General features: G+C 41.9%; 1 protein-coding gene across 1 annotated transcript in view; it reads right to left on the bottom strand.

Annotated features, from left to right (window-relative positions):
* NBAS (NBAS subunit of NRZ tethering complex) overlaps positions 1-19,899 on the bottom strand; it is a 676,063-nt gene that overhangs the window by 79,735 nt on the left and 576,429 nt on the right. The gene's annotated exons all lie outside the window — the stretch shown is intronic.

The following is a 19,899-nucleotide window of genomic DNA, read 5'->3' as shown; positions in this document are numbered from 1 at the left end:
AATGGAGTGATTCTACCGAACAATCAGATGAATGCTGCATACATATCCCAGGTTAAACTTAACACACAAATACACATATAATATTACAGGCAGTACACTAGAATATGTATCACAGTCTTAAAGGGACAGTAGTCCCAAAAGTCCCAATATGTCCATAGATGCTGTTAAAAGGGCCAGTAGCAGCAATATACAGTACAATATGCCCCAAATAACCCAGGGGCCATAGTCAGCAGGTAGGAGGCTAGCAAACAGGCTTCTCCAGGGCCCAGTGGCGAGGTTGGTTTCGCCACATTTCTCCCCTTTTCCAAACAGACTAACAGGGTACCTGACCTCTTGCCGGTCAGTGCCCTTGTTAGTCCAGCAGCCCACCCACAAAACAGAAACAGCAGTACAGCCCACCCACAATAAATGGTTACTACACCTGAGTAAGAGAAAAACTTGTCCAGGTTCAGGTGCCTCACCATGGCTGTGTGGGGGACTGGTAGGCTGTTTTGGTGGGTTGCTGAGTGGGCAGAGCCCAGCGGTACTCTGCCCTGGTGCCAGCACTACCCCGGGAGTAGTCTGGTTGGAGCCTTGCTGGAGACCGACTGCCTCCCCTTTAGCTGCGCAGCTCTGCTGCTGGAGACCGACTGTCTCCCCTTGAGTTACACAGCTCTGCTGCTGGAGACCGACTGTCTCCCCTTTAGTTACACAGCTCTGCTGCTGGAGACAGACTGTCTCCCCTTTGGCTAAACAGCCCTGTTGTGGGGGGGCAGGACCGACCGTCCCTACCCCCTGTGCTGGAAGTGCAGAGACCACGGTCCCATCTGCACAGGTGTGGGGCTTACAGTCTCCCCCTGGTACATTAAGCTGTCGCTGGGGAGAGGTGGTAACCAGCTCCTCTCCCATTAGAACACTCTGCCCATCGATGATCCGTTGCTGGGGAGAGGTGGTAACAATCTCCTCTCCCATGCCTACTTTCAGTCTTTGTGGAGGGAGACCGACTGTCTCTCCTCCCAATTCAGTGTCCTGCTGCTGGGGAATAGAGACTGGGCTCTCTATTCCCAAACAATCATGCTGCTGCTGGGGGGTAGGACCAACTACCTCTGCCCCCTGTAACTCAGCCTTCCGCTGGGGAGGGAGGACGCTGCTCTCCTCTCCCTGCACTTCACACTGCCTTCCCGGCATATCACTCTGCTGCTGGGGGGAAGGACCAACTACCTCTGCCCCCTGTAACTCAGCCTGCCGCTGGGGAATGGAGACTGGGCTCCCAATTCCCTGTGATTCACACTGCCGCTGGGGAATGGAGACTGGGCTCCCAATTCCCAACAAATCACACTGCCGCTGGGGAGGGAGGACGGCCCCTTCAGCTCCCTGTAACTTGGGCGCAGAGACCACGGTCCCATCTGCGCTGGTGTGGGGCTTACTGTCTCCCCTTGGTGTGCTAAGCTGCCGCTGGGGAGAGGGGGTAACAAACTCCTCTCCCTTACACACTTTCAGCCGCTGGGGAGCAGGGCTGACCCTCTGTACTCCCTGTAGGCAGGGCGCAGAGACCACGGTCCCATCTGCGCTGGTGAGGGGCTTACTGTCTCCCCTTGGTGAGCTGTGCTGCCGCTGGGGAGAGGGAATAACAAACTCCTCTCCCTTACACACCTTCAACCGCTGGGGAGAGGGGATAACAGGCTCCTCTCCCTGCACCGTAGACTGCCGCTGGGGAGCAAGAACGACACCTTCCGCTCCCTGTAACGCACACTGCCGCTGGGGATCTGGGCCGACTGCCCAGCATCCCTGTAGGGCCGGTAGAGAGACCGCAGTCCCATCTCCACCTGCCATCGGTGGGTCTTCCCAGGACCAATCCGTGAGGCCCCTCAACATTTGTGAGTAAGGGCCACCTGCTTCCCCACCTGGCAACTCTGGCTGCTGCTGGGGATCTGGGCCGGCTGCCCAGCATCCCGGTGGAGTGACCTTGGTCCCATCTCTACCTGCCTGTTGTGGTTCCTCACAGGACCAGTCTATGAGGACCCCCACTTCGGGTTCCTCCCGCCGCCTCAGGGAAAGACAGCTAACCTCCTCGGATGCAGCCTCTACCCGGCTGCTGTAACGCTCCTGCTGCTGAGCATACTTCCTCTCTTTTGCCAACCGGAATTCTCGGTCCAGCCTTGTGTTTCGCTCGGCCATGACCTGGTTCCAGATCACCCGGCGTGTCTCCATGGGTATATCATCCCCATACTCAGCCACTCGCTGCCTCACCTCGGCCAGCCAATCATCTCCAGAGCCAGAACCTTCCATACTTGTCTGCTCCCAGGGGCGCTGCACGACTGCTAGCGTTGCCCTCAATTTGTAAATCCAAACGAACTGTGTCTCCGAGCTGCTTTACCTCACACTAGGACGCCATCCCACCGCTGCCACCAATGTAACGGATCTCCTGGCACCCCGACTTGGTACCTCCGTTAATGGATGCTCCTAGCGCTTCCTGAGGACTCCAAGCACTCTGGCAGACACCACAATCACCGAATCCGAGAAACCTTTTAAATTCTCCCAAGCGTATGAATGCTGTAGACCATTGAATAGGAACCATACGAATAGGCTTGTACCCCTAGCAGTCAACTGGAACAGCATGCAATAAATCCTTCCCCCCAATAATGAGACGACACATCACTTTGAGGGTAAAACAGGAACTCTCGACTGGCTCATCCAGCCCGGCTTTTATTATAATAATACACATACAGTCCACACCCAGGGGGAGGCATAAAATATCCAATCACATACATGGTTCAGCCCACACATCCCCTCCCCTCAGATAACATTAAACCCAATTATCCGGTACACTTTTTCAGCCAAGTTCTGGATGTACCCCAAAACCCGGGGGTACACCTTTAAATCCAGCATCGCTGGATAGCCCTTATTCAGGGGGACAACATATCCAAAATTCAAGTAATTCGGATGAATGGTTCGTGAGATATGGGGTTCCAAAGATTTGACCGACCGCATGGGTAAAGTATCCGAAAACAGTTCCATGCATTTTGGCCCTGCGGTCGGTCACAAACAAGGGAATGAAAACAGGTGAATTGCCTGTGTTATAGAGCCTGGAGAGGGTTTGAATGAATTCCCTTGTTTATGGGGTTCTTTCTACCGAACGGCGGGTCATTCGGTAGTTTCCATACGAATTTCTGGAAGTATGGAGGTCTCAGCGGTGTTTGCCTAGTCAAGTGTCCGATTTTAGTTCCAGACACTCGACGGCAAAACACCGCTGTTCGGTAGTTTAAGATGGCCGCCGCCACGTGTTTGTTTCCCGAATGGCGGCCACCCAGAGGACAAAGAATACATTACACTGATTGCCAATTACCCGTTTGCAACATTGTTGCAAACTGTAATTGGAGGCACACTTATTCCTGGGTGGTCTGGTTGTTCGGTAGTTTCACTCAATATAATAAATGGAGTGATTCTACCGAACAATCAGATGAATGCTGCATACATATCCCAGGTTAAACTTAACACACAAATACACATATAATATTACAGGCAGTACACTAGAATATGTATCACAGTCTTAAAGGGACAGTAGTCCCAAAAGTCCCAATATGTCCATAGATGCTGTTAAAAGGGCCAGTAGCAGCAATATACAGTACAATATGCCCCAAATAACCCAGGGGCCATAGTCAGCAGGTAGGAGGCTAGCAAACAGGCTTCTCCAGGGCCCAGTGGCGAGGTTGGTTTCGCCACAACATGTATTACTCGTGAGTTTTTTTTATACACATGCCATTCAGATATATATGAAGGAATGTAAAGGGGTAAAAGATCATACAAGTTTCAAAGTGTTAAGTGTAGATGCGTTCTTGTTTAGGAATTGAAGGAAGTCGAATGAACTTCTAGTTAAGAGAAGGGTAGTATGAGGAAGATTGAAATCTCAAGAAGATGGAAGTGTAATACAGTGTGGGGACGGAAAGAATTATATCACGTGAGGAGGGGAGTGTGGAAACCAATCAAGGGAAAAGCATGTGATCCAATGTGGGGAAACAAATTTGATCCAATATGCAGAAGATTTTGAATACTTCCCAAGTTTAGGGAGGACGGTTTGTGTCAAAATCCCTCTGTGCCTTTTAATCTTTTCTATGGTCCCTCTTTTTTTTAGGAACTCAATATTTCTGGTTTCTTTATATCGATAACAGAGCTCCTCACCAATAAATCCCACAGTATTGTGTATTTAAACTACAATAAATGTAAATCTGCCTGTGCAAATAAAATGCATTGTTCTTGTTCTGATTTAGATATTACAGTTGGAAATGTATTAGTAACTCATCTAAATTTTCTTAGAACAGCCCCACACTCATACTCCCACTCACCTCCATGAAATTAAAGTGTCTCTCTTGGGGGTCGGGGCCTGAGCTGAATGGCAGACGGACACGTTTTGAGAGAGCTCCTACACATAGCTTCTGCTGTACCTGCTCTACTCGACTGCCATCACGCTTTTCCGACACAAACCTTATCCTAATTCCCTGAAGCATCAACCACGCAAATGGAAGACTGTCTGCCGCAGGCTTAATGGGAAAGGACTTGGACATTCAGAGCCCCCTAGTCTGTGTCTTCAAGATGCAGACCTCCATACTGACCTGGGGCTGGTGGGCTGCCTTCCCTCGCCTTCTCCGTGACATTGCCTTTTGTGACACCAGTGCATCATCCATGTGCTTTCCTATCTTAAGCATCAACTGAATGAGGTCTTGTCCATCCGGTCAATATTCACCTGCTAACAATGGATGCCATTCTGCTCCTCTCAGGCCTCCCAAGCCTTTATCTAATACATATTAATGCTGTGTTCCTTTTTTCTTCTACTGCTCAATGGCAATGGCCCAGTTTAGTCACCCAGTGGTATTTAACTCTACTAGTCTTCTACAGTTCAATTTTGAAGCATTTCTTATTCTCTTATTTTGGACACTAATAGAACTGTGTTCCAGCAGATTTATTATCTTTCTATAATACAAAGCGACATACCATGCTATATGTACATCGATGCCATGGTATATACACAATTGTGGAATGTCTATGCAAGTCTATTTTGATATGCAATGCATTGAACAAATTAAAAAATGTCCCAAAAAAATAAAGTGTCTCTCTTGATCCATTTTAAATGTCGACTGGTATGATGTTTTGATCCAGAGTGGCAAGTTGAATGTGACAGTCACATGAATCTACACTAGGAGCTGAGTGTGATTCGGTGTATGGCAGGGAGCATTATACAGATTGGGTTGAGTTGTGATCATGAGGGTGTATGGGGAAAGTTGTGGAATGATACTGTGGATGAAAAAAGCCATTCAGTTTATCACGACTCCCAACAATCTAATACAATCAATTCTCTAAAGATGAAGTATGACATGAGTTATAGCTCAGTATGGCTAAAAGGCCATCATCTTCTGCTTGCAACATCCATTCTAATGCCGTGGACTACAACTCGGATTATGCTCAGTGCGTGGCTGAGTACACAAGGACAGCAGTCAGAATGGCAGACTTTACCTAATCTACAATTGAAAATAAAACCCATATACAGACATCAAGAAAATACATGTTAATGCACTATATAATGGACTCTTAGCCGAGTAACAGTAAAAATATGCATTTAGTTAATGGAGAAATTAAACTTGCTTTGTAGTCAATAAATTCCCACTGACATTCTTTAAAACCCCTTAAGGACCAAACTTCTGGAATAAAAGGGAATTATGACATGTCACACATGTCATGTGTCCTTAAGGGGTTAATAGAGCGATATAGTTGGAATGACTTCAGAATATACTCTTTAGGAAATGCGGGGGGGAGCTTTCTTTTGCTATTGAGTTTTTAATTGCTTGTTGTTTTGAACACAATGTATTACATTTGGTGAGGATAAAAAGCACTGCTATAATTTCTGGATGATTAGATGCCTCGTGAAATGCTGCATTATATATGGGTCTGTGAATTCGTTTTCCAGATCTTCCCATTTCTTAAGTCCCTGGGGAGAACTTAATGCAATTATTTGATCTAAGATTTCTTTGAAGTATATGTTTAGTAGCATAGCTCAAAGCCCGCTTATCATTCATATATTTTCCCATTGTTTGCCATTTCTGTCATGTTTAATTTAGATTTTCTAAATACATTGTATCTGCTTTTGAATCATGAAGTAAGAATGTGCTAGGAACGGCAATTTTAATATTTACACTATGGTCAGACTAACCATGTCATCTTAATTCATTTGTTATGGTGCCTGGTGGTCTTAGCAGTTGATGATAATATATACCATTTTCAGGAGGAAGCAAAACAAGGGTACTAGCTGGACCACTTTAGGGTAAAACAATCCAAAACCATTTAAGCCGTTAATGTAAGACAGTGATCAGGACATCCGAGCATCATCATAACTAAATTGAGATGTGACTAGGAGGGTAGCTGATGCTGTATGCGGATATGCAAGAAGGTATTTGGTTAAGTGGATGTGAATGGGTGACAGTATGTAACAGGTTGGGAGTATGTAGCACTGTGCATGACAGCTTTAAGTATTTATACGGGAGCTGGTGAGAGAGAAGCCAGCCTGTCCTCTTCTGCTTCTGGTTCTTCAGAATGTGTGAGAGAACAGCATAAAGGTCTTTAACAGATCGTGCGAAACCTTGGGATCCCCCATAGACAGAACTAATTCCCTGCACCAGGGATTGACACTTCTTCATGACGGTAGCTTCGCCGAGTGTCCAGAAGTATCAAGAGTAAAAATACTTTAATAAAAAAATAGTGGTAATAATTAAAAAAAAAATTCTGGGAGGGTAGCTGAGCTGGGAAACTGCCAGACGTGTGGGGACGGCCGCCTGGCTTACGCGGGGTGCGGGGCCTATGGACTCCTCGCCAGGGGTGACCTCATCACACAAAGTGGAAGGCTACAGATTGGGCAGAAGCTGAATATAGCCTCAAGGCATGGTCGTACAGAAAATAGAATATTGGGCCCGGGAGCTCGACACTGTATCCCTATAAAGGATGCATATTCATATGTTGGCTGTTTCCCCCTCTCTCCCATTCCCCCTCCCCTACCCTCTCCTTACCTCTCCCCCTTCCCACAGGTAGACAGGGACCTGCGAGTCCCCATAGCAGCTAGCTGAGTATGACAATGCAGACACGTAATTTCTACAATAACTGGTGACCTGCGAGTCACGGATAAATGTTCTCCAGTTTATTACCCGTTTCTTCTCTCTCTTATGTTACGTGGGACCTGCGAGTCCGCAACAAGATTTTACATGCTTGCGCAAGATACGCATTTGATAATGAAAAAATTCCAATAAAGAAAATATTTACGAAAAAAAAAAAAAAAGTTGTAGGTATATAACAGTTTTAGATCTACTTTTTGCCACCTTTGTACTCTATATTCATAAACTGACATAACAGCTGTGTTCCTACTCTGGAATAATTGTTTACAGTAAGTTATATTTCATATATCTCTCTTAGCTTTTCTTCAACATAGTCACAATGACCTTGAGTTGAAGTTAGGTTACACAAGCATTCAGTGAGGAGCAAATTTTTCAGGTTATATGTAATTATCCAATACATGTTTTGTAAAAAAAAAATATATATATATATATATATATATATATATTGCTCTGGAAATTACCACCAATAATAGCTTTTTTTTTTTTTAAAGAACTTGTTTTAGTAGAGAGCTTCCTTAAACTTTCCTTTGTTTTAAATGTGTATTAGAAAAAACTTCTTAATCGGGTATATTTTTTTATCTTCCGACAGCCAAAATAAGCTTTTTTTTATATATTTTTTTTTAATAAAATTGTAAATTCAACCATCTCTGCGATGTGATGTAGTTCAGAATAGTTGGCCTATACACTGACAGTAATAGATCAATATGTCTCCATTGTTTTCAGGATGAAAAAGACAAGATAAAAAGAAGTTGTTAAAAAAATGTTTTGTTTGGTTTTCTAGAAGAAGACAAAAACAAAAACAAACATCTCCGCTTTGGTCCATAACTAGAAAGTGTTATTTGAAAGGGAGAGAAAAAAATAGATACATGGGATCTGACGAACAAAAATGTTCAAACACATACGCTGAAGATGGAAATAACACTGAGTACTTCTGTAGTCACTGATTACTTCTATTGACGCATTCAAGGCCACTAGTCGACTTTTCAATAAAAATGTAGACCAACAATTTTATGTCACCAAAACTATGGTATTAACTTTTTTTTGTGAAAAATATTTACATTTATAAAATTCACTGATATTAGGAAATATGAAATCATAACACTAAAGAGTCTGTGTTTAAATGGTTTGGCTTCCAGCCTGTTACAGGTTTCCCAACCGTCCTGATGTTGTCAGGGCAGTCCTGACTGTAACAGTGTTTCTTGTATGATCTGCCCTTAGTGGGCCGGCCTACGTGCTTAGCAGGCAGCCTGCCAAGCATTCATGCCAGACTGACTCGTCAATTCTACGGGCAAACCCTTGTCAATTCTACGGGACGGTCTGTCCCATTGGCCCGGATACTAGAAAGTCTACTTATTTACCATACACAGACTGTACAAGATGTCTCTGGAATTAAAGTGTAGCAAACCCCCAGATGAAAAAACTACTTTTGTATTGCATACAGCAAGAGATAATATTATTATAAGAAGTTCCTTTATAAAGATTGGTGTTAAAATTGTCCAAAATGTGAGAGGGGAGGTGTGATCAACCAAGACCTCTACAGTTATGCCTTCCACCTGCCATGCAACTCTTTCTGGGCCTTCTTGGAAACAGGAGATGGAGCAAAAGAGTACAAAATACATGAAATGCAAATAAGTTGACAGTTTTCTCTGTCTCTACTCCCCCGGGCAGAAGACACTATTCTTCTTTTTATTTTTAACTGTTGCTGATGGTAAAGTATTTGTCAACTATTTCTATTCTGTTTGCACTATGACCTTTTTCGTTAAGTTAATGCCTTTGTCTGGTAAAGGATGGCGTTACCTGAAGAGACTTTAATAATATTAAATCTAACTTGCTTGGAGAACCAATGCAACCTATTTGTAAATTGTCTTGGTGGTGGCAGCTTTTGAAATTAGAGTTAAGAGGGTTGTGTTAAGAGGGATTTTTTTTTATAGATATTTCTGGTCTAGTGCAGAAAAAAAGCGATTTTTTTTAACCCTTTCACCCCATAACCAAGTTGTGTGGCGTAACAAGCTGTCATCAAGATTTGCTGTTGCTAGTCTGCCTTGAATTTGGAGGCACCCAGAAACGGCATTAACCCTACAATCACTGGTCATGTGGATGGCTAACGCAAATTCTACACAATTGTGCCTACATGACACAATTATCCTGTCATGTGTCCTTAATTTCCTCATGGTTCGTTCAAGGTTATATCCTTAATGTTTATAACTGTCCAACCCAGCAATTTCCTGGCACAATATCCAACACCCAGAGCCCAACATGGGGAAGAACACTCACATAAGGCATCAGGGTTCCACCTGATGTTGTTACATGTCTCTGTGAAGGAGTACTTAGCCACAATGGTTGACCTCACCCTCTCCAAGCCAAGATGACCTTTCACAGCCTCAATATTAAGTTGGCTTGATCAAGGCCCTACCTACAGAGGATGACTTGAGGAAGACAACAGCAGTGATTCATGCCTCGATTAAGGCAGACTTTCAGGTGCTGTGCATGGACATGCAGGGTCTGGCCTCCCAGGTGGAGGCTGATCACAATAACCTAGTGGCGGCACAGACCATGACTACCACAATGCTAGATTGCCAAACATCACAACTGAGACAAATGGCATTACACATCGAGAACCTAGACAACAGAGGTCACCATCAAAATCTCTGCTTACCTGAACAGGAGAACTCACTTGCATCTCTGTAGGCTACTTACTTCCATCTTCAATAGCCTCTTACAACGGGCTGAAAATACTCTGATCAACTTTGTCAGAGTACATAGGGTGCTACCCAGATGGGCCCTCTAGGCAGCCTTCCCAGGGATATGCTGCCTTCTACACTTCACCCTACTGCTTCTAAACATGAAGTGGCCAAATTGCATTAGACCTTTACCATACAATCTGCTGTTAGCTGAAGTTAATGATTTTTTGTTAACAGCACATTATATGCACCTATGATTCACCTTGAAGCAGGCCTCATGGTTTGCCTCCCCTGGCTCTGAGCTTGCTTGGTCATGGTGGTAGTGTGGACCTCTGGGGCCGACAGAGCGTTTTAGACCTTAGCAGTCTGTAGGTGACCTATTCTCTAAGGATACACAACCACTTGGAGACAGTGGATTATTGGCATAGCTAGGAGAATGGGGGAGGGGTAACCTCAGAGCTAGCCAGAAATCTGTCTACTTCCCCTGTTGGGGATTGGATTCACGAGGTCATACAACCATTCATGCACTTTGGGGACCTAACTTATGCCCATGCACAATTATTGTCCATACAAAGGGACCCTGCTACAACCACAAGCAATCATGAGTATACCAGCGATAGGAGGGACAGGAATCTTGAGGAGGCAGATGGGACTTACTCAGACAATAGCAGGGCACGGTGTGAACTGGCGGAAATGGGGATCTATAAAAGCAATCAGACACATGACATAAAACCTGAACTCGTAGCTTTGGGAACGACCCAGCCAAGTAAGGTCAGACCGGACATTTGGGTTGGCAAATCACAAGGTCTGAACGTTTTAGAAGGTGACCCTTACTCTCATCAGACTGGTGGGACCGCAGAGGGGTGGCAAGTTGGAAATGGAGGGGCCAACGACTCTTGACTCTCTCTTGTGAGTTTGCTACTAAGCAAGTTTTTTTATAACATGTTTTCCACAATGGCTAACCAATTGTTTCCATATGCTCTTTTCTATTATGTTTTGTCATGTCGGTTCTGCAGCTCATAGCTCAAGGGAGAATAAGGGTCAGGGACTGAATAGTAACCTGTTATAACTAAGGGTTAAATTTAGGTCTCCATTGAGAGACACCATGAGACCCTTGAGCCGGCTGCTCTGGTACTACATAGGCCTCTACATAGGCTTGTGCCTTGATCCAAGGGGAAACGTAGCCATACACCTCTTCAGGCTAGGGTGTTTTCCTTGCTGGAGGACAATACCTGTGGCCTGACTGGTTTAAAATGCGCGGCCGTAACCCCCCAGACACCTTTGAGCCATTTTCTAACCTCCGTTGGAAGACCAAATACTGGTGTTCTACTTATTTACTAGTTGGTGGGCGAGGGACTATCCGCTCCAGCTTTCACCTCACTTGCTCAACATTTCTATTTTTGCCTGTGACTTGATCTATCTGAGCGGATACAATAGCAGCTAAACTACCTTACACTAGGGGCACCATAAATATACTCTCCCATCAATTCCTTGGGTCTTAACAAAAACCTGAAATAAGATTTCATGCTTTACGGCATTTCCATAGTCAGAGACCCCATGTGGTGTTTGTTCAGAAGACATATTTTAGGGACAATCAGGCACCTAAACTGATAGACCAACACTACACACACTGTTTCTCGAGCCTGTACTGGAAATATAAAGGCACAGCCATTCAGATACATAAAACTCTCTGGTTTACCCAAGAGGGAAAGTTCAAAGTATTCATCCACAAAGTGCAACTTAGTCATAGGAGCCCAAGATATACTAGACTTTGCCGAGGGTTGTTATAATAAAAGCCGATTTTAACACTACTATAGACCCTAAGGTAGACATATAATCAGGTACCCCTTCAACACCTCAACAAACTTCCAGGTCCTTATGCACATTCTTACAGGAGCATAGGCTACAAAACACACTAATCACCAGTTGAAAACAGATCAAGCACACAAACAGGTATAAAAAATACCTAATTAATTCTAGGCTGTAGAAGAAAACAGGACTCCTCCCAGTCCTCGCAATACAATATAAATAGAAAAGATCTACAGAACAGAAAAAATAAAAAACTCATAAAGTAGTATAGCCAGTATACATAAAATCCCCAAATATTAAGTTGCACTCACAGACATAAATTGATAGTAGGCGTATCTCAATAATGGAGAGATGATAAGGGATCCTCAACATGGATGTATGGACATGTAGGAGAGAAATAAACCACAAATAAGTGTAGATGGTAGATAAATATACCCTGCACTACAATAAATTGCACTTACGAAATTGTAGTGATATAAAAGCATATCATCAGATGTTATTCACGGTCATCCTCCTCCAATCGAAGTAAAATAAGGGGGATACCGTCATTAAATTATAAAAACTATTTATTAGCACAAATAAATCAAAATGAAAGTAAATAAATACAATAAAAATTCAATAGTCCAACCCTACGCGTTTCGTCCTTAACAGCTAGGACTTCCTCAGGGGTACTTGTTACCAGGATCTCCCGTGCAGCGTCGTCCTTCTCTTTTCGGCATGGTTAAATAACGCGGTAACTGTAGGAACATAGGCTAGTAGACTGCTGGCCAAGCTATGCACCCAGATGATCATGACTTTACTTTTTACTCAATACCAAACAAAACGTATTCTAGAATATATTACTTTTTTATCCTCCACTACTATCTGACAGACATACAAAGGATACATATCGCAAGACTACTTGGCCTCACCATGCCAAAATCATGATGATGCTGACATCGCCCTACATAAGCTCACCACCTCTGACTGGAGACTTAATAAATCCCACTTGACAGACACATTGGTCTCAAGGGAAAGTTGCACTCAACTATCCCTATACTTCACTGAAAACAACACGGTCGATAACTCCCCCTTATGCTTCATACAAGGTTTCCGAATATCTAAAGGCACGACAATAAAGAAGGAAAGGACAGCACGTTTTAAGCATCTGACACAGGAAATACACAAGTTAGAGGCCATACATAAACAAACCTAACAACAGTCTGACTGGCATAAACCGACCATGCCGAGAAGAGATCTTGCCACTTTACTTAACCATTTATACCAGAAACAACTCCTACAATGTAGGACTATTTTCTTCTCACATGCCAATAAATGAGGAACGCTACTAACTGTATGATCGCAAGACAAAAAGGGCAAACTCTAAAATTCGGTTTCTGACAATAAAGTTCACTTCATGCCCAATGAGATCGCGAAAACCAGCTTTCCAGTCAGGTACAATAAAGAATATGCTGACTTCCTGATTCCTCCCTTTGTAAAGAAATTTAACTTCCATTAAGAGAATCATCCTATGCCTCAACAGACCTTTATGGCCAACATAACCCTGATCCCAAAGAGGGCAAGGACATTAAGCAATGTGCAAATGACCACTCTATCTCATAACTAAATTGTGACCTAAAAGTATTTACCTAAATACTGTCCCTACAACTGCAACCAAACTTCCCAGAGTTCATAACAACCAAGTGGGGTTTATCCCAGCGAGAGAGTCTGGGAGCCTTTTCCTGATGTCTACGGATGTGGAGAAGGCCTTCGACAGAGTGAATTGGGACTTCCTTTTCACTGCCCTCTAAGTGCTCGGCATGGGACCCTTTTATCTTGAAGTGGATCCACTCGTGACAATCCCATGGCCAGAATTTGCATTAACGGTGCCTATACCAACCTTTTCCAAATATGTAACAAAACCTGACAGGGTTATCCAATATCATCTTTGCTCTTTGTCCTTGCTCTGGAATCCTTCCGCAATACCTCCTACTCTTTGTGACAGACCCTACTGGAACACTACCACATATCATGACAGAATTCAATATCTTTGGGGCACTATCTAATTTTAAGATTACTCAAAATCTACAATCCCCAACATTTCCTTACCCAAAATACAGGCTAAGAGAAACAGAGGTCCTCCCCCTTCCAATGGACAAACTCCTCACTGAAATATCTAGGGGTCTGGTTAATTAAAGACCTTGGTTACATATACCAATCCAACTTCCATCCACTCCTTAAGTGAGTCCAGAGAGACTTGGTATACAGATCGGGCCACATATGTCATGGTTCAGCAGGATATGGGTTGTCAAGATGAACCTCCTTCTACGTATCCTGTATCTATTCCAGACCTTACATATCACCCTCAAAAACAATTACTCACCTGGGCACTTTTACTCCATGTCTGACTTTCTCCACTATAAATTTATGCTGCACTTATACAGCTTGGCTCTTTCCTTTGCAAAAGTAAATTACTTTAATACTCTCATAACCACACTATATCGCAAACCCAAATTACTATTTCACACTTTTAACTCTCTTCTTCGCCCTGTTGCTTCTCCTCCTCCTACCAACTGGGCAACCACAAATTTTGCACTTCACAGACAAAATCTCTACAATCAGGTAAGAGATCTCATCTCTCTCCATCCCCTTACAATAGTTCCCCCAACCACACTTCCTCTGTTGTTCTATGTTCATTCAAACCTGCTACAGCGGAAGAGGTTTCTGCTCTGCTCCGGTCCTCCCACCACCACCACCTTGATTTTATATCCCTTGCATCTCATCCGTACGTTGTCTCCTCCTCTTCCTCGGTCTCTCACAAAAATTTTCAATCTCTACCTTTCCTTTGGCATATTTCCATCACCCTTTAAACATGCAACTGTAACCCCGATTATAAAAAAGCCCAACCTTGATCCCAACTCCCCGTCCAACTGCTGCCCTATCTGGCTACTGCCTTTTGCATGCAAGATCCTTGAAAGAGTTGTGTATGCGAGCTGGACAGACTTCTCTGAGTCCAAGTCTCTATACGACCCGCTTTAGTCTGGTTTCCGTGCTCAGCACTTAGCTCTGACCAAAGTTTCCAACGATCTACTTGCTGCAAAATCTTGTGGTGACTATTCTATCCTAATTCTCCTTGACCTTTCTGCTGCTTTTGAAACTGTTGATCATCAACAGCTTCGTCTCATCCTCCATGATCTCAGTCTACGTGATAGTGTTCTCTCCTGCTACCACTCTCCAGCACTCTTTCAGTGTTTCTTTCTCTGGCTTTGCCTCTTCCCCTCAAGCCCTCTCTCCCCTATTATTGTCGATCAATACTGCCTACCTTGGTAAACTCATTAGCTCCTTTGGCTAAACCCCCATTATTTTTTGCCTAGATTGGGTGTTTTTTTTTTTTTAAAACTAACAAAATCTGTCAGCACCGAAGTTGCTGTATAGTGGATAATGGGGTGCGCTGGATTTTCCTTTTTATTATTATTTTGCCACAAGCATAAGCTGTTTGACAATTCTATACCAATCATGCCACAAAAAAAAAAAAAAAAAGTTAGACGACCAACATATTCAGAAATAAATCATAAAATTTCATATCAAGGATGTGCATTATTCCGGCTGTCAAATTTACAAAACCAGACAAACGGACAGCCAGACAGACATACAGACAGCATAACAGACAGAGGCAGAAGTATAAGTGAAGAAATATTTTACATTTGTTTCTCTAACTAAAAGAATGTGCTTCAAAAGTCTTTTTTTTTTTTTTGCTTTTAGATACAAACAGAAGAAATAAAAATGAAAAAGCAATAAACACTTAAAGAAAGTGGAAAGCATTACAAAGAAAATATATCTTCTAACAATAAAAACTTATAGTAATTTTCTCCCCAAAGGGACTCTTTGTGCTTTCCAATAAACTGGATGAGTTTTTGACAATTCCATTAAAGTGGCCACAAAAACAAAACATGTAAAATGCTCGCACTTTTAGACATTTAAAGACAATAATTGAGTTGACTCTAAATTGTGTGAATCTTTCCAAATGTGATAGTTTGGAATAAATGCTTTGGAAGGCAATAGATTCATTCGTGCGTGAATTTTCTCTTACAAATCTCGAAAAGTGACAAATCATAAATGATTAAGAAACCTTATTCTGTTTCAAAATTCTAGAACGATCTCCCATGCAGCACTCAGCGTTTGATTTGGTAGCAGTGTGTGGGGTACAGGCTGCTGAATAAAAATATAAACACGGGCCAAAGTTTATTCATTTTGATGAAGCGCAAAGTATAAATATAATCTGTGCCGTTACATCTCCAGTATACACGCTATGGGATAATGTTGTTATCCAAGTATAGAAATTGCTTTTGGAAATTTTTTTTTCCCTAATACGTTACAGGCAAAAAATAAATACAATAAAAATTAAATAAAAACATTTAAGTTATGATATTTTTTTCCTGGTTTAAATATTTCTTTAGATACTTGAGCCATAACATTTACACCACTTCACACAAGGATCGTTAAGGATATATATACATCACTTGAGCTGTCTTAAAAAAAGAGTCAGAAAGAAATCTCTGGTGTAAAGAGATTACACTAATTTAATTCAAAATACACTAGCTGACAATAAAGGATTAAGCACAATCAAGCAATGTACTATAATTAAGTCACAGTACAAGACTGCAATGGAAAAGGCTGAATTTCAGAAAAAAATATAAATAAAAAGAATGAAGATAAAAAAAAAAAAATTCCCAAAAATATGGAAAAGTTTACTTCTTATAAAAGTGTCAGGAGACAAAATAAGGAGAATAAAAGGGTCAGTAACCGTAAAATGATGACAGTGCAAGGTCATAAATTATTTTGGAGACAGCTGGATAAAGAGAAGAGCTAAGAATCCACATATTTAAAAGGAAACCAAAAACTGATTAAAATCATCCAATGGAAGAATAAAAGACTTTCAGCTATACAAGAAGCTCTATTACCGTATATACTCGAGTATAAGCCGACCCGAATATAAGCCGAGGCCCCTAATTTTACCCCAAAAAACTGGGAAAACGTATTGACTCGAGTATAAGACTAGGGTGGGAAATGCAGCAGCTGCTGGTAAATTTCTAAATAAAATTAGATCCTTAAAAAATTATATTAATTGAATATTTATTTACAGTGTGTGTATGAGAATGCAGTGTGTATGAGTGCAGTGTGTGTGTATGAATGCAGTGTGTGTGTATGAATGCAGTGTGTGTGTGTATGAATGCAGTGTGTGTGTATGAATGCTGTGTGTATGAGTGCAGTGTGTGTATGAGAATGCTGTGTATGAGTGCAGTGTGTGTATGAGTGCAGTGTGTGTATGAATGCAGTGTGTGTGTATGAATGCAGTGTGTGTGTATGAATGCTGTGTGTGTGTGTGTATGAATGCTGTGTGTATGAGTGCAGTGTGTGTGTATGAGAATGCTGTGTGTATGAGTGCTGTGTGTGTGTATGAATGCAGTGTGTGTGTATGAATGCAGTGTGTGTGCATGAATGCAGTGTGTGTGCATGAATGCAGTGTGTGTGTGTATGAGTGCAGTGTGTGTATGTGTGTGTAATGCAGAGTGTGATGCAGAGCCTTGGTGGGGGGGTGGGCATTTTTATTTTTTTATTATTATTTTAATTTTTTTTGTTTTATTACATTTTTTTATTATTATTATTATTTTATTTTATTATAATTTTTTATTTAATTATTATTTTTATTTTATTATTTTTATTTTTTTATTATTATTGCTATATACACATTTTTTCGTCCCCCCTCCCTGCTTGCTAGCTGGCCAGGGAGGGGGGCTCTCCTTCCCTGGTGGTCCAGTGGATGGGCACTGTGTAGGAGGGGGCTGTGGGGGCTGCAGAGAGCGTTACTTACCTTTCCTGCAGCTCCTGTCAGCTCTCTCCTCCTCTGCCGGTCCGTTCAGCACCTCGGTCAGCTCCCAGTGTAAATCTCGCGAGAGCTGCGGCTCTCGCGAGACTTACACTGGGAGCTGACAGAAGAGCTGAACGGACCGGCGGAGGAGGAGAGAGCTGACAGGAGCTGCAGGAAAGGTAAGTAACGCTCTCTGCAGCCCCCACAGCCCCAGTCTGTATTATGGCAATGCAAATTGCCATAATACAGACTATTGACTCGAGTATAAGCCGAGTTGGGGTTTTTCAGCACAAAAAATGTGCTGAAAAACTCGGCTTATACTCGAGTATATACGGTACATTTTTAGTTTACTGCTCTGGGCTGTAATTGCAATTCTCTTATGTTTGACTTACACTGCATTATTATGTGTTCTAAAATGAAAATATTAATATTATTATGTGTTCTAAAATGAAAATAAATCAATAAATAAATTAATAAATGTATAGATTGAAATAAAAATATATAAATACCATGAATGCAAGTATGAAATGTTTTTTTTCTAAAAGACTGCTATTAATGTTTAAATAAGAAAATAAGAAAAAACAGCACAAACCGTACAAGGTACATTTTCCCTCCTTGTCTTAATCATAGGTCTGATTAATAATCTGCAGAGAAAAAGAAAGACCTTTTGCAAAAAGTCCATTAATTAAAAATACACCCAGAAATTCGATACAAAAATAAAATGTATTGTCACTATATGGGGACAAAAACAAAAATAGTGCTTATATGTCTTTTAATAGTACTTCATGTACATACTTGAAAACGAGAGAAATCTCAATGTATCTTTCCCGGTAAAGTATTTTATAAATAAATAAATGTTCTTTGAAAGGTAAAGAGAAAATCTTAATAAGGACGCTTCGCGATATTCATTAATGTTTTATGTAGCAGAGCAAGGTACAGAATTTATTAAACAGAACTAATTATTTACTTGTAGCAAATATAGATTAAGAAAATAAAATATGAGTAAATAACAAAAGGCAATAAAACAAACACCGAATACAAATTATAACTTAATATAGTGTATCTAATAATGTTAATTCATAATGCTTTCATTTGCAGAAAAACATATGTATACTATTTAAAAAAAAAAAAAAAAATTATATAAATTTCAAATCCCATTATTTTGGGCTCTAGAATTACTTGTCATAGGGAAAATGTATGATGTAACTAATTTAGGAAGTCTTCATACTGTTTGCAGTATATTCAATGGAGGAGGTTACATTTTACATACGAAAACTGCACAAAAAGCTAGCAGCACAAGAAATTAAAGCTTTTGTGCCTCCCCGTGATGTCCCCCAGTCATTTTCTACTCTCTGGGTCTTCGCTTTAGGAGTCGCCATAAGCAAGTTTCTAAGATAGCAGGGGACCCACAGCAGGTTACCCACAGCTGAGCATGCATCAAATTGAATACAGGATCAGTCGCTAGCACTCTCCTCCAATTGACTCAATATTGAGGAACAGTGAAGCACCACTACAGGACGTGACGTGATGCTGGAGGGAGTGGAGTACTTGAACCCAGGGCCGCTGACAAAGGCAGTGGAGTTGAACTAAAACTCCAACCTTTGTCAATCTGCAGACTCTACATGAATATTCCTTACTTTACCTTATGTATAACTCCCCCCATATTATTCGCACTATCTTTAGAATCACTACTCCAAACGATACGAACTGAGGAATCTGTGTACGACAAGACAAATACAAAATTGCCGCTTATGCAGACGATGTCCAATTGACACTGACAGACCCAACGACCTCCCTACCACCACTCTTAGCCCACTTGTAAGGAATACGCCACACTGTCTGGTTATAAGCTCAACTTGGACAAAAACGGAGGCACTTCCATTGTGCATCCCCGCCCAACACACTCAAATCAACCTACCCCTTTCTCTTAAATGACCACCATATTCATTCCAGCACTTACCTCCCTGCTGACACACTGCTACTTAAACGGCCTACAACGACTTAAAATTGTGGCAAGGTATTTTCATATCCTGAAGAGGCAGATTGGCATCAATAAAAAATTATTACTTTTTTTGTACTTATTTCAAGCTCTACCAATATGCATCTCCAAAACTGATTTCAAATCCCTACAAACACAGGTGGACAAATTCATTTGGGCCAACAAAAGAGCTAGAATTAAGAGAGCAATGCTATATGTCCAAGCAAAGCAGGGGGTATTAGCCTTCCACACTTCACTTATTATTTTGAACAGCCCAACTAGCACAGATCCAGCAAATGCATCCTCCTATAGGGGTAAAATGGTGGGTGGACCTGGATCCTGGACCCTCCAACTACCCCGGTACAATGAATTAATACAATTTGCAGACCTACTACAAACCATACCTCTAACCTAATTCGATCACTTTAGATACTTGCAAAATCGCAGCTT

Source organism: Pelobates fuscus, chromosome 2 (assembly GCF_036172605.1).
Source record: "Pelobates fuscus isolate aPelFus1 chromosome 2, aPelFus1.pri, whole genome shotgun sequence".
Classification (NCBI taxonomy): domain Eukaryota; kingdom Metazoa; phylum Chordata; class Amphibia; order Anura; family Pelobatidae; genus Pelobates; species Pelobates fuscus.
This window is presented reverse-complemented; position numbering and strand designations above follow the sequence as displayed.